Raw genomic sequence first — 13,625 nt, 5'->3', positions numbered from 1 at the left:
CTTATTACACCACTAGGGGCCCAATGCAAGAAATCCTGCGGGGATGAGGGTAGGGGGCGGAGGGGGGTGTCCCTCAGCCTGGTCTGCGCCCTCACAATCTGGGACCCCTTGCTCCTAACTGCCTACGTGCTCGCTCCTTACCACTTGGCTCACCGCTCCTTAGCGCTGCTACGGAGGCAGGACAGGCTTCTGGCTGAGCAGCGCTCCTGCTGTGGGAGTGTACTGACAACCGGGGGCAGCTCCTACATTGAGCATCTGTCCCCTGGTGGTCAGTGCATGTCATAGCGACTGGTTGACCTGACGTTCCAGTTGTTTGGTTGAAATGGTCACTTAGGCTTTTATATATACAGATGGCCAGGAACTTCTCACTAGCAATCAGCTCAAACAATGCACTGCAGGAGTTAAGGCTTTTAGGAGGTCCCCAGAAGGAAAGGACTGGCCTAAGGCCACCAAAGTCCTTGTGGCCCACAGACTAGCTCAACAAGACTCAATGAGGCCATCACTGCTTTAATTGTGGGGCTTTGCTCAATTATTAGCCTAAGAATAGCTAATAACTAAGTAGTATTCAAACTCAGCAAAAATCATCTCAGTAAAACAAAGTTTAAAATGGTAATTTTTTACTTGAAAGGTAGTGTACAGAGACTGGGCAAAAGCACAGCAGATAGTTTTGGAGTTGTTATAGGCAGTTAGACATGAGCAGGGAAAGGACAATGAATCAGATGCAGAAGGTCACCAGGGCGGAAAGCCCTGGGTACCTGGCAAGGGGCAAAACTGGGAAAACAAGAGGTAACCTCATGAGATTCAGACACCCTCCCCCCCCCCCCCCCACACACACACACATTTTCCTCCCTAAATATAACATCTAGGCCTCAGTTGTATTTCAGCTCCAGGCCCCAAAAAACAGCAAAAACAGACAAATGGCTACCTCAGGACCAGCTGCACTGACTCAGGACCCCCTGCCTCAGCACTGACCAATCAGTGGAGACCGTGACCCTGAAAGAGCTCACCTGGAAAGCTGATGAATATTCCATTGAGACCCTCCCCTGAGGCCTCCCCTAAGATTCCCACCTGCAATAAATAGCCTCAACATAAGGGACTCAGCTTGAGCTCTGTCCCAGGGGAGCACACCCATACCATTCCCTTCCCTCTCTTCATCCCACACAGGCATGTATCCCCTACACCAGTGATGGGCAACCTTTTGAGCTTGGTGTGTCAAACTTCACCAAAAAACTGAGCATAACTCGGGTAGTGTCACTTTGAGGAAAAAACATTATTTCACAAATGTTTCATCCTCGGCATGCGGCCGCCTCAGCGGCCGTGTGTCATCAGAAATGGCTATGCGTGTCATAGGTTCGCCATCACTGCCCTACACTCTAAGGAACCCCACCGGACTTGCAACCAGGGGAGCAGTGGGCAGTAGCAGTTCATCCCAGGCTAGCCCCCTGAACCTCCAAGGCCCCCTTTTCCCTGACTTCCCAGTGAGCCAAAGCTTTCCTGTTGCTTTTTCTATGCCCTTCCTTGTTTCACTGTTCTAAGTGTGTTTTTGCTGTAGCCAATAAATTCTCTCTTGCTTTGCTACACTTTATCTCTTGATTGAAATCTTTCCTTCAGGAAGATAAAAACCTAGGTCTCGTCATCTTGCTGGCAAGTGTCAGATCTGGGTTCAAATTCTAGCTCCAGGACTAGGTGTCCTTGGGCAGCTCTCTAACCCTCAGTATTTTCACCCATAAATGAGAATAATATCATGGGCAACACAACGTTGGTGTGAGGAGCTAAATAATGTGTTAACAGAGCCTGCCACAGTGCTCAGCTGGCAGCTAATATGTAAAGGCCTGCTGCATGAAATTCATGCTCTCGGGGGAGGTGGGGTGTCCCTCAGCCCGGCCTGCACCCTCTCTCAGTCTGGGTGCCCTCGGGAGAACCCACAGGGAGAGGGCCTAAGCTGTCAGTTAGACATCCTTAGCGCTGCCGCGGAGGCAGGAGAGGCTCCCGCCACCATCCCTGTGCTAGCCAGCCATGACCCCGGCTTCTGGCTGAGCGGTGCTCCCCGTGAGAGCGCACTGACCACCAGGGGGCAGCTCCAGCATTGAGTGTCTGCCCCTGGTGGTCCGTGCGTGTCATAGCAACTGGTCATTCCACCATTTGGTCGATTTGCATATTAGTCTTTTATTATATAGGATGAGTTATGCCTGTCTTTAAGAAAGTCCAAATAACACGATTTGGAGCAGTGTAGCCTGTAGCAATCAGAAAAAAGTATTTGACCAGTATTTGTAGGCTACAAGCTTTACAAGCACTGGTCTGTGATGACAACCAAAAGATAACTCCACTCACAGATAGTGTATAAAAGATGAGTTGTCCATTCATCTTTCCCAGTCACACATCCACCACCATTCAATATTCCATTAAACATTTAACAATAACTTTATCTTTTTTAAAATATTTTTTAATAAATATATATATTTTTAATTTCAGAGAGAAAGGGAGAGGTAGAAATAGAAACATCAATGATGAGAGAGAATCATTGATTGGCTGCCTCCTGCACGCCCCATACTAGGGATTGAGCCTGACTGGGAATCAAACTGTGATCGCCTGGCTCATAGGTTGATGCTCAACTACTGAGCCACACCAGCTGGGCTTTTCAAATATATTTTTATTGATTTCAGAAAGTTAGGGAGATGGAGAGAGAGATAGAAACATCCATAATGTGAGAGATTCATTGATTAGCTGCCTCCTATCAAGCCCGGGTATATGGCCTGACCGGGAATTGAACCCTAATGTCCTGGTTCATAGGTCAACACTTAACCACTAAGCCACTCTGGGTGGGCCAACAATAACATTTTCAAGCACTAAGGAACATATATTTGTATCCAAAAAACACACAAGAAAAAAAATCACCTGTACTTTAAAGAAATGAATTAGTTTTCTTTCTCCAGAATTGACGCTGAAGTAATCTTACTTAACAAACTAGAGGCCCGGGGATTTGTGCACCGGTGGGGTCCCTCAACCTGGCTTGAGGGGACTGAGGCAAAATCAACTCTCCAACATCCCCCGAGGGGTCCTGGATTGCGAGAGGGCGGTTCTCGGGTGATGCATCCCGGAATTGGGCTCCCTCCTCTCTGGTTAGGGGTATGTCAGCCGAGAACTGCAGCTGTCAAGACACCACAGTTCAGCAGCTCCTGTGTTGAACGTCTGCCCCCTGGTCGTCAGTGTGTGTCATAGCTACCGGACAGAGCATATGCCCTCTGGTGGTCATTGTGTGTCATAGCTACCAGTCAGACAGTTGGATGGTCAGACAGTCAGACGGTCGGTCACTCAGGCTTTTATATATATAGATACCTCTTAAATGCCTGCTGCCTACTATGTGCCATGGTTCAGACTTAGAAATTTCTCATTTTAAATGGGAAATCTTATAACAACTAGTTATACATAAGCAGACCTAACCATTTTCTTAGATCACTATTAATCACAGCACCTCTATCATGACTTTCTTATTTCTCCCTCTTCATATTGTGACCACCTTCAGGACTGAGTTTCTTTCACACTGCTAACCACCTTTTCATCCCTGTGTGCTGACCTGGTAACTGGCACAACAGTTTTCGATTCTTACTGCACATTGAGATTACTTTTGAACCCAAGCCCCACTTTCTGAGTCAGAATGCTCAGAGTGGGCCCAGGCCTTTTAGCAAAGTATGAAAACCAAACTGTAGAGGAGATTCTAATGACTCACTGCTAGAACATCCAGGACTTAGTAAAGGCCAACTGGACACAAACATTCTTCAAGCCAGGTGATTCTGTCTCTGAAAGCCTCTTGAACCAAGTAATTCCCTGTTTCTATTCCCAAACTTAATCCTTCTCTTGCATTTCCTAATCCAATTAATGGCAGTCAAACCCACATACACCTCAAGGCTAGAAACCTTAAGGAAGTTATCAGATTCAAAATCTCAAAATCAACTTCAATTCCTCTTTCTCTTTCACCCTTTTTTGGTCCTGCTGATTCTATGTCTGCAGGCCAACTACTTTTCACTGCCCTAGTTAAAGCCCTTTATAGCAAAGACTATTTCAGTAGCTTCCTGATTGGTCTTTTGCCTCCTGTTCTCCTATTACACCCTCTACCATTTTTTAACAAGATTGCTATGTCCATGTTACTCTTCTAGTCAAATACCTTCCCTATATATAAACTTACTTACTTTTATATATAAAAACATTCTTTAGAAGGTACACAAGAAACTGATAACACTGGTTCTTTCGGGATAAGAACTTTGCAGCTAGGAGGTCACGGTGACAGGAAAACTTTACTGTGCACCCTTTTTAATTTTGAATACCTTTTGAATTCTGTACCATCTGAACCTGCTGCCTTTTCAAAACAGCCAAACCAAACCAAAATCAACAAAAGCAAAAACATTTATAGTTTCCTACCAAAAAAGCAAAACAACACTCAATTCCTTAACCTGACAATTATGACCTTCAACAATTTGGTCAACCTATATTTTCTAACATCAATTCTCAACCGCCCTCCCATTCCCACCCCACTCCAAACTATTCTCTTGCTATAAACATCTATTGTTTGGGGAATCTTCTTCTTTGCTGTTGCTGATCCCTCAAACCAGACAGCCTTACCATTCTCCTCCTCAATTGCCTCAATGTACCCATCTCCTGAGGCCTGACTCCATGCTTTCACAAAAATCTAATGTGTGTGTATTCTTTTATACTATTCCTGTGTATATGCGCCTTTCCCACCAGCCTATGAAACTTCAGGGCTGAAATCTGTTTTGTTCTTGGTCTTCTCCACAGCACCTGTCAGGAACTAACAGGAAACAACCAGTAAACAATGAATCCAGTTGACTGTACTGAAAAGTTAGAATACCAATACTCTGGTATACCAACTGTTATGAAGAACTCCAAAAAGAGAATGAACTCATTATCTAATCCTAGGGTTCCACAAAGTATTGTGCTCTGGGTTAAAGCTGGCTACAAGATGCTCCTCTCACAGTCAAAAGAAGGCCTGATTGAAAGAAGCCTGAAAAACAGTCTGGAGATGACAGCACTACCTGCTTTCTTTGACACTTACTGGCTGTAGAAGACTGGTCAAAACGCTTCTCTAAGCTTTAGTTTTCTTGTGGAATAAGGGGCAGAAGGACAAATTCTCTCAAGAGTTCCTTTTTTTTTAACATCTAAAATTCCGAGATTCTAAGTCACACTCCAAGAAAAGGGAGCCTGTTTAACCACCTGACTTAGATGGAAAAGCTTTTCTCCTTTAAGCCTGTAACAAAAAGTCAGGTCAACCATTTTCTTCAATTTGAAATTGTGATAAAAGTTATAGATTAGTATTAATTGACTTCAGTAAATTCAAATTATCTGTAAATAAATTTGTATGTATAAAATGTATTCACAAAACATACTAACCTTGTTATCCAAAGATTGCCGATTGATTGTTCAGTGAATTCAGAGTACATGAGCATGAAAATCAATAAGATCAAAGCTGCCACTAAAGAAACAGGAGAAGTGGATTTTTTCAAACAACACACACATAAGACATCGCTGTTTAGACTTTCTTATCTCATAGAAACACTAATGACCATATTAACAATTAGTGGTCAACCTACAGGACTTGAACAGTTTTCTAGCTCTTATGCAAATAGCTCAAATCTATTTTCCTATTCAAACACTGATGTGAAAACAGCAGCACTTCTTGTGTGCTTCATTCAGCACAGCTAACCATTTGCATCCATCTCAAATGACAACACAAATTAATCCTTGATTAAGTAAAAAACTTCCTGGATGATGGCACCCTTGAAAGATCAAAATGTACAATCATAGTAGTATAACTTCCTGGATGATGGCACCCTTGAAAGATCAAAATGTACAATCATAGTAGTATAACAAGAAATAAATTCTCTTTCTTTTCAAAATAGACTGTTAATGAGTAAAAAAATAATAAGTGCACAAATGTGTTGGAATTGGTCTGAGTCAAAATAGTACTGGATCCTTCAACAGAAAGCATTCTTTGTAGTAAGTCACTTGTAGTCTCTGGCAGAGTTTTTGAGTCATTTTGTAGTCCTTGGGATTCATACCAACAATTCAATCAATTCTAGAACTATTCACCAGCAACAAACTTATTCACCTCTAAAACAATTGTTTAAGAACCTAGTAAATTTATAAATTGTCAAATACGACAGACTCAAGATCAACAATAAGCTTATTGATGAGAGCAATTTCATAGTAATTAGAAAAGTATAAATTAGCATAATCTTTCTGGAGGGACCTATGCTAATATTTATATAAGAGGCCTTGCAAATGTTCATAGCCTTTGACACTCAGGAACGCCTCTTCGAGGAACTTATCCTAAGTAAGTATTCAGATGCAGACATATTTATTCTAGTGTTACTTGCAACAACAGAAAATTGGAAATAATCTAAATAACTAAAAATAGAGGACTGGTTAGATAAATTATGGGGTTATACTGCAGTGAAGTATGACGCAGTTATGCTTATCAGTATGGAAATATGCTAAATTTACACAACATAAAATAACATCATAGAAGAACACATAATGTGTAATCTTCATTTAATAATGTGTATACATAAAATTGTATATACACAATGGCTGAGGAAACCACACAGACTATAGTTTGAATTATGAGTTACAGATGTTTTATACTGTGCTTTTCTGAACATGTGTTACTTTTTTATACTTTTATACACACAAAGCAAAACCACTTTTAAAAACACTAGACATGCAGGCAGGAAATTTAGGTTCAAGTCCCCACACAAAGCAAAACCACTTATTTAAAATCACTAGACATGTAGGCAGGAAATTTAGGTTCAAGTCCCAAATATTATACTAGCTGTACTGCCCTTATTGATGAGCCAACTTTATAGATGAGGGAACAGATTGAGTGGAAAGAAGAGCAGTTATTTCATACTTAAAAGATTAAATAAGCCTTAGCTGGTTTGGCTCAGTGGATAGAGCATCAGCCTGTGGACTGAAAGGTCCCAGGATCAATTCCAGTCAAGGGCATATGTCCGGGTTGCTGGCTCAATTCCCAGTAGGGGGCGTGCAGGAGGCAGCCAATCAATGATTCTCTCTCATCATTGATGTTTCTCTCTCTCTCTCCCCTCTCCCTCTTTGAGATCAATAAAAATATATTAAAATAAATAAAAGCTACTATTGCTCCCCAACTCCCACCTCAATCCATCCAAAATCCTGTTTGGGATCTTATTCTAAAACATTTAGTATCTTTTCTTTTTTAAACTTTTAAATGAAATTGCAAGAGCTGTGCCACTTGCCAACTCACGTTTAAATGAGTATGTGTTAACAGCCCCACATTCTCTGCAGTGGGTCAGCTTTTGCAAAAAGTCTTGATTTACGATGCAATTCTGTGAATTGTGTGAATTGTTTAGTAATAGGAAAAAATTGGATCTCGGGGAGATAGAAACTAACAGATTTTTAAAATATGGAACAATTCCCAAACAAGATAAAGTACTAAGTTTTATTACTAACTACATGAAAAATAATCCAGGGCCCCAATTCTGTGTGTGTGTGTGTGTGTGTGTGTGTGTGTGATCCTTGCACAGGGGCCATGCTAATCTTCTCTGTATCATTCCAATTTTAGTATATGTGCTGCTGAAGCGAGCACCCCCAATTCTTAAAATGAGACTTTGAAAGGGAAAATCACAAGGCACACCATTTTTCAACTGGCTAGAATTTCTGGTTTGAAATGTCAAATTTATTTGAAAAGAAAATATTCTTAACTTACTTTCCCAAAGCATTTTCATGAAAATTCTGAATCTAAAGCCCCAGGTGAGGCCCCTCTAAAAAGCACAAGGACCTAAGCTAAGTAAAATGAATTTGACATTTAGCTTGAATTTGACATAAGCGTTTATTCAAAGGACAGAGTTGTAGGTCAAATACTCTAACCTGATATAGTGCCTCTTGAGTCACACAGGAGTACAAACTCCATTTGGATACTGTTGCAACCATTCAGGTTATGTATTGCCCAGTTTCAAAAAAGCAGTGCTAAAGTTCAGGGATCAGCCTCCTCCCATCCATGTCCCCTCCCTGCCACCAAAACCAACCCTGGTCCCACCACAACCAGATAACATCTGCTTTCTACCTTCTGCTACAACTTTTAACCCTTTCACAAAAATGTATTTTCTGAAAAGTATAAAAAGTCATGCTTTTAAAATTTAACTTGCTCTACAAAAAACATTCATCTAGAATCCTTTAAGGATATTAACAAATTGAGAGAGAAGCTGGAATTTAGGAAAATTTAAAACTAAATTCGAGAATCTCTAGATTAAAGATTATAAACAAAAACAAAATAATATTGAATGTAAACTGTAATTGAAAAAAATTATTAAAGAAAACTTGCAAAGGGGATAAATCTCATTCACAGCATGCTGTCTTAATTTTTTAAATATATTTTATTAATTTTTTACAGAGAGGAAGGGAGAAGGATAGTTAGAAACATTGATGAGAGAGAAACATCAATCAGCTGCCTCCTGCACACCTCCTACTGGGGACGTGCCTGCAACCAAGGTACATGCCCTTGACCGGAATCGAACCTGGGACCTTTCAGTCCGCAGGCCCACGCTCTATCCACTGAGCCAAACCAGTTAGGGCAGCAGCATGCTGTCTTTAAAAACACTATTGTGGTCCTAGCTAGGTGGCTGAGATGGTTGGAGTGTCGTCCTATGCACCAAAAAGGTTGCAGTTTGATCCCTGGTCGGCTTGATATATCTCTCTCTCTCTCAAAACCAATAAAAACATATCCTTGTATGAAGACTTAATAAAAAAAGGAAAAAAAGATTGTGAACAAAGGAAAAGTAGCTCTGCCGAAACCGGTTTGGCTCAATGGATAGAGCGTCGGTCTGCGGACTGAAAGGTCCCAGGTTCGATTCCAGTCAAGGGCATGTACATTGGCTGCGGGCACATCACTGGTAGCGGGTGTGCAGGAGGCAGCTGGTCGATGATTCTCTCTCATTGATGTTTCTAGCTCTCTATCCCTCTCCCTTCCTCTCTGTAAAAAATCAATAAAATATATTTAAAAAAAAAAAGGAAAAGTAGCTCTGACAGTATAACAAATGAGGAAATTACTTTAAAAATAATGTGCCTTATAAGAACCTATGAAAAAAGTACAATATATCTACACAGCAAAATGAAAAAAATATTAGGGAGGAGTTTAAAAAAAATAACAGCAACCCAGCCAGCATGGCTCAGTGGTTGAGCATCAACCTATGAACCAGTTCGATTCCCTATCAGGTTACATGCTCAATTTGCCGTCTTAATCCCCACTGTGGGGTGTGCAGGAGGCAGCCGATCAGTGATTCTCTCTCATCATTCATGTTTATCTCTCTCTCTCCCTCTCCCTTCCTCTCTGAAATACACACACACACACACACACACATAATTTTTTTTTAAATGAGAAAAAATATAACAACAGCCTTGGTTGGTTTGCTCACTGGCTAGTGTCAGCCCCTGGATTGAAGAGTCTCGGGTTCGATTCCCATTCAAGGGCACCTACATCAGTTGCAGGCTCGATCCCAGGCCCCCGGGTCAGGCGTGTGCGGGAGGCAACCAATGTATGTGTCTCTTACATTGATATTTCTCTCGCTTCCCCTCCGTGCTTTCTAAAAAAACCAATGGAAAAAAGATCTCGGGGTGAGGGTTAACTAAAATAAAATACAATACAATATAAAACAGTAAAGTTCTTCTTCCATCAATCCTGTAACCTTATTTATTACAGAATGACAGATCAGAAAAGACAGGCAACAACTAGTCAGTAACTTTTTTTTGATCAGTGGCTTCTTAAACCCCGCTATCTCTATGAATCCTAAAAGGTTCTTTTACTAAACTCATTACGCTCACATTTCCTTAACATTCCACAATTTTCTCTTGACTGTGAATAATCACATAGATTATTATGAAATCAGGTATATTTAAAGTACTGCTGATCTTGGAACTTACATATCTGATTGTTGCCATTAAAAAATACTGCCCTTGTAGAAAATAATTATATTAGAACTATATAAAAATGTATTAAACATTATGTTCCTCATAAAGTTAGAGTTACAATATGTCCAGAATGATCCATTTGTAGGTATATACCCAAGAGAATGGAAAATATATGTTCACACAAAAGCCTATACATGAATGTCATAGCAGCACTATTCACAACAGCCAAAAAGTGAAAACTACCCAATTTCCATTAATATATGAATGAACAAAATGTGGCATATCCATACAATGGAATATTATTTGGCCATAAAAAGGAATGAAGTACTAATACATACAATGTGGATGAACCTTGAAAATAGTATACTAAGTGAAAAAAGCCAGACACAAAAGATCAAATATGACATAATTCCATATACATGAGATGTCCAAAATAGGCAAATCTGGAGTCAGAATCTAATTTCTGTTGTCAGGAGTTGAGGGAGTGACTCCTAAGGGGGAGGGAGTTTCTTTTGGGGTGATGAATATGTTTTGAAACAAGTTAATGGTGGTGTTGTACAACCCTGTGAATATAAGAAATGCCACTGAATTTTTTACTTTGAAAGTTGAGTGATATGGCAGGTGAATTATTATCTCAATTTTTAAAAATTCAATCAGGATCATGTCTACAGGCAACAGGTATATCAGGCTAAAATTTTACTTTAAAAAAATTATGAATATAAAAATAATAAGACTGGTTTCTTGATGCAGCTTGAAATCTAGCTGAGGGAAATTCCACAGAGGACTTTTTAAAAGGCTACTATTACTGCCCATACACACTCTCCCAAGGTGACTACTTTGTTAAAAGGAAGACTCACTTTCAGATATGGAGGTTCTACCAAATATATTAAAATTATCATGGACTGTTGGAAAACATCAAATTCTACCTCATCTATTCACTTCCTAAATAAAATTTTGATCTTGACATTGTTCATGTAATCCTTGTACCTTTCAACCACTACTTTTAAGACTGGTGTTACTCACAAAAACACGTGGCCACAATCCAAATCAAGTCCAAAGGCTAAAATAGGAAATTGCTGTCTTTCTTTTTTTAAGGTTTCAAGTTAAATCAAGCTTAAATCAACATCCCACACTTTTATAAGAATTATTTTACAACCGTAGCTGGTTTGGCTCAATGGATAAAGTATCGGCCTGCGGACTGGAGGGTCCCAAGGTTCGATTCCGGTCAAGGGCACATGCCTGGGTTGTGGGCTCAATCTCCAGTAGGGGGCGTGCAAGAGGCAGCCGATCCATGACTCTCTCTCATCATTGATGTTTCTATCTCCCTGGCTCCCTCTCTCTTCCTCCTCTCTGAAATCAATAAAAATATATTTTTTAAAAAGAATTACTTTACAACTCAATATTCAAAGGTCAGAATGTACATGGCACAGACCATGCTGCCATCCTTTAAAGAAGTGATTTCAGTCAAATGTGGTTTAGTATGCAGGAGCTTTTGTTGTTGCATTTTAATTATGAGTCATTGAGTGAATAAAGAAGTTGTGAACACACACACACCCTTAAGCAGAAAAAGCATTAAAAGGATAAACAATAGCTGAAGTTAGACTGGTTTTGAATTCATATATCTTGTAAAGAAAACTTAACCAGTGTTGTAACGGAAAGGTCTTGGTGCTAGCCCTAGTTCTGCCATTAACTATCGGAGTAACCTTAGCAAAGTCATTTGATCCTCTGTAGGACACCGTTTTTTCATCAGTAAAACGAAAGAACTGGACTCCAAGGTTACTAAGTCTTAAACTCTCATCAGGCTTTAATTCTATTGTTAAGTAGCTTAGGGCTATGGGAGGCCCAGTAATTACACACTAGGCAGCTCCCGCAATTACACGCTAGGCAGTTCTGATATTCTTGTGGACTTAGGCATCCACACTATATAGAGTAAGAGAACTACTAACTACAGGGAAGAAGGAAAAAGAAAAGTGCAAACAGCTCCTCCTGGTTCTGGTTTACTCCTGTTGGACCTAATAAAGAGAAAACACCTTGGCCAACTTTCCAGTGAATAGGAGTGGTTCCTATGTCTCACCACACCCATTATAGTTGGTTTTTCCTAAGAGAAATCCAGTGGGACTCTAAAAAATGCCATAAAGCATCAAATACCTTTAGTCACTGCATGACTAATAGAACAGATCAATTCTAAATTAAAATAAAACAGCTTTCTGCCGAAACCGGTTTGGCTCAGTGGATAGAGCGTCGGTCTGTGGACTGAAAGGTCCCAGGTTCGATTCCGGTCAAGGAATGTACATTGGTTGCGGGCACATCCCCGGTGGGGGGGTGTGCAGGAGGCAGCTGGTCGATGTTTCTCTCTCATCGATGTTTCTAGCTCTCTATCCCTCTCCCTTCCTCTCTGTGGAAAATCAATAAAATATATTTTAAAAAAAAATAAAATAAAATAAAACAGCTTTCCCTTTCTAATACAGAAAAAAATAAACAGCTTTCATTCCACAGTCAAGTAGCCCTAGATGACCAGTGAGTTCCACAGATAATTAGCAATAAACAGTGTCAATCCAAACAAAATGAATTATCTATAGAACTAGAAAGTTCAAAACACTAACATGATCATTCAACATAACCTTTTGATACAATTCAGTTTAAAACTCCAACTTCCAGAGTAAAAAGCAGTATTGAAGACTCGCTGAGATTCATCATCTCTTTCACAGCAAGAGACAATCAGACCTGTGATGATAGAAGGCACCATCGTAAGTACTGGTTTGCGTAGGTCAAAGATCAGACAAATGAGGCCAACATAAGTTGTTTCAGGTGGCTTCCAAGATGACTTTCCAGAAGAGCTCCAAAACAACAGGACAGTCCTAGAGAACGTCTCCCCCTGATTCGCACAGAACACACACACACACTTTTAAAATAGCTCTTTGTCAAATATAGTTGAAGAAGCCTGGCCGCATTCCTTTTAGGAGGGGTATAAAGCTGTGGTTTAAAATCTGGAACCCATGCATGGACCTCTAGATAGTACATGGATGGACTTCATGGAGTCAGTAAATTCCCTGAATGAGCCTTTGGGCACTCAAAAACTCTCAGAGACTACACACCAGCGGAAGTTATGAACCACTGATTAAAGCCAGATATAACACAGAAGAAATCTACTGGAGGTGCCCATATGAATAAGACAGGAAGTAATGTCTGCTACTTGAGGTGCAAAATAACAAGGGGTGCCGTCATTTCAAAGCAAAACAAAATATGATCTGATGGTCGGAATTCCTTGAGGGTCAGATAGTCCACTCCCTGCATCCTTTAGTCTAGATGAGGAAAATGAGCTGAGAGACTCTTGCCCAAAACCACAGAATCACAGGGCTAGTAAGTTGCAAAGCTGAGTACCAAATTAGGCCAGGTTTCTGCCAAGATGATATGTTGATAGTTTTTTCAAAATGGGTTTGACCAAAATTTCACAAATCTTTCATAAAAGCCAGCACATAGCAAATCTGTAAGGGGGAACCTTAGTGGCTCATTATCCCTTACCCTGTTGCACTATGACTGCAATTTGAAAAAGCAGCACAGGTCACAAGCTCATTGAGTGAAGCACTTCTAAATGTGATAGAAAAAGACAGCTACTGACAGCCTTTTAATAAAGACACTGAATCAAGGTCAAATTGACTTCAGATTTGTAG

The 13,625-nt window shown here is 40.4% G+C and overlaps 1 protein-coding gene and 1 non-coding gene across 3 annotated transcripts in view; both read right to left on the bottom strand.

Annotated features, from left to right (window-relative positions):
• PPTC7 (protein phosphatase targeting COQ7) overlaps positions 1–13,625 on the bottom strand; it is a 41,386-nt gene that overhangs the window by 25,919 nt on the left and 1,842 nt on the right. The window lies entirely within an intron of this gene.
• Positions 7,526–7,636, bottom strand: LOC114231958 (U6 spliceosomal RNA). Its single transcript, XR_003617993.2, has one exon. It is a non-coding gene; the product is annotated as a U6 spliceosomal RNA (small nuclear RNA).

The sequence above is a fragment of the Eptesicus fuscus genome, chromosome 23, assembly GCF_027574615.1.
Source record: "Eptesicus fuscus isolate TK198812 chromosome 23, DD_ASM_mEF_20220401, whole genome shotgun sequence".
In the NCBI taxonomy this organism is placed as follows: domain Eukaryota; kingdom Metazoa; phylum Chordata; class Mammalia; order Chiroptera; family Vespertilionidae; genus Eptesicus; species Eptesicus fuscus.
This window is presented reverse-complemented; position numbering and strand designations above follow the sequence as displayed.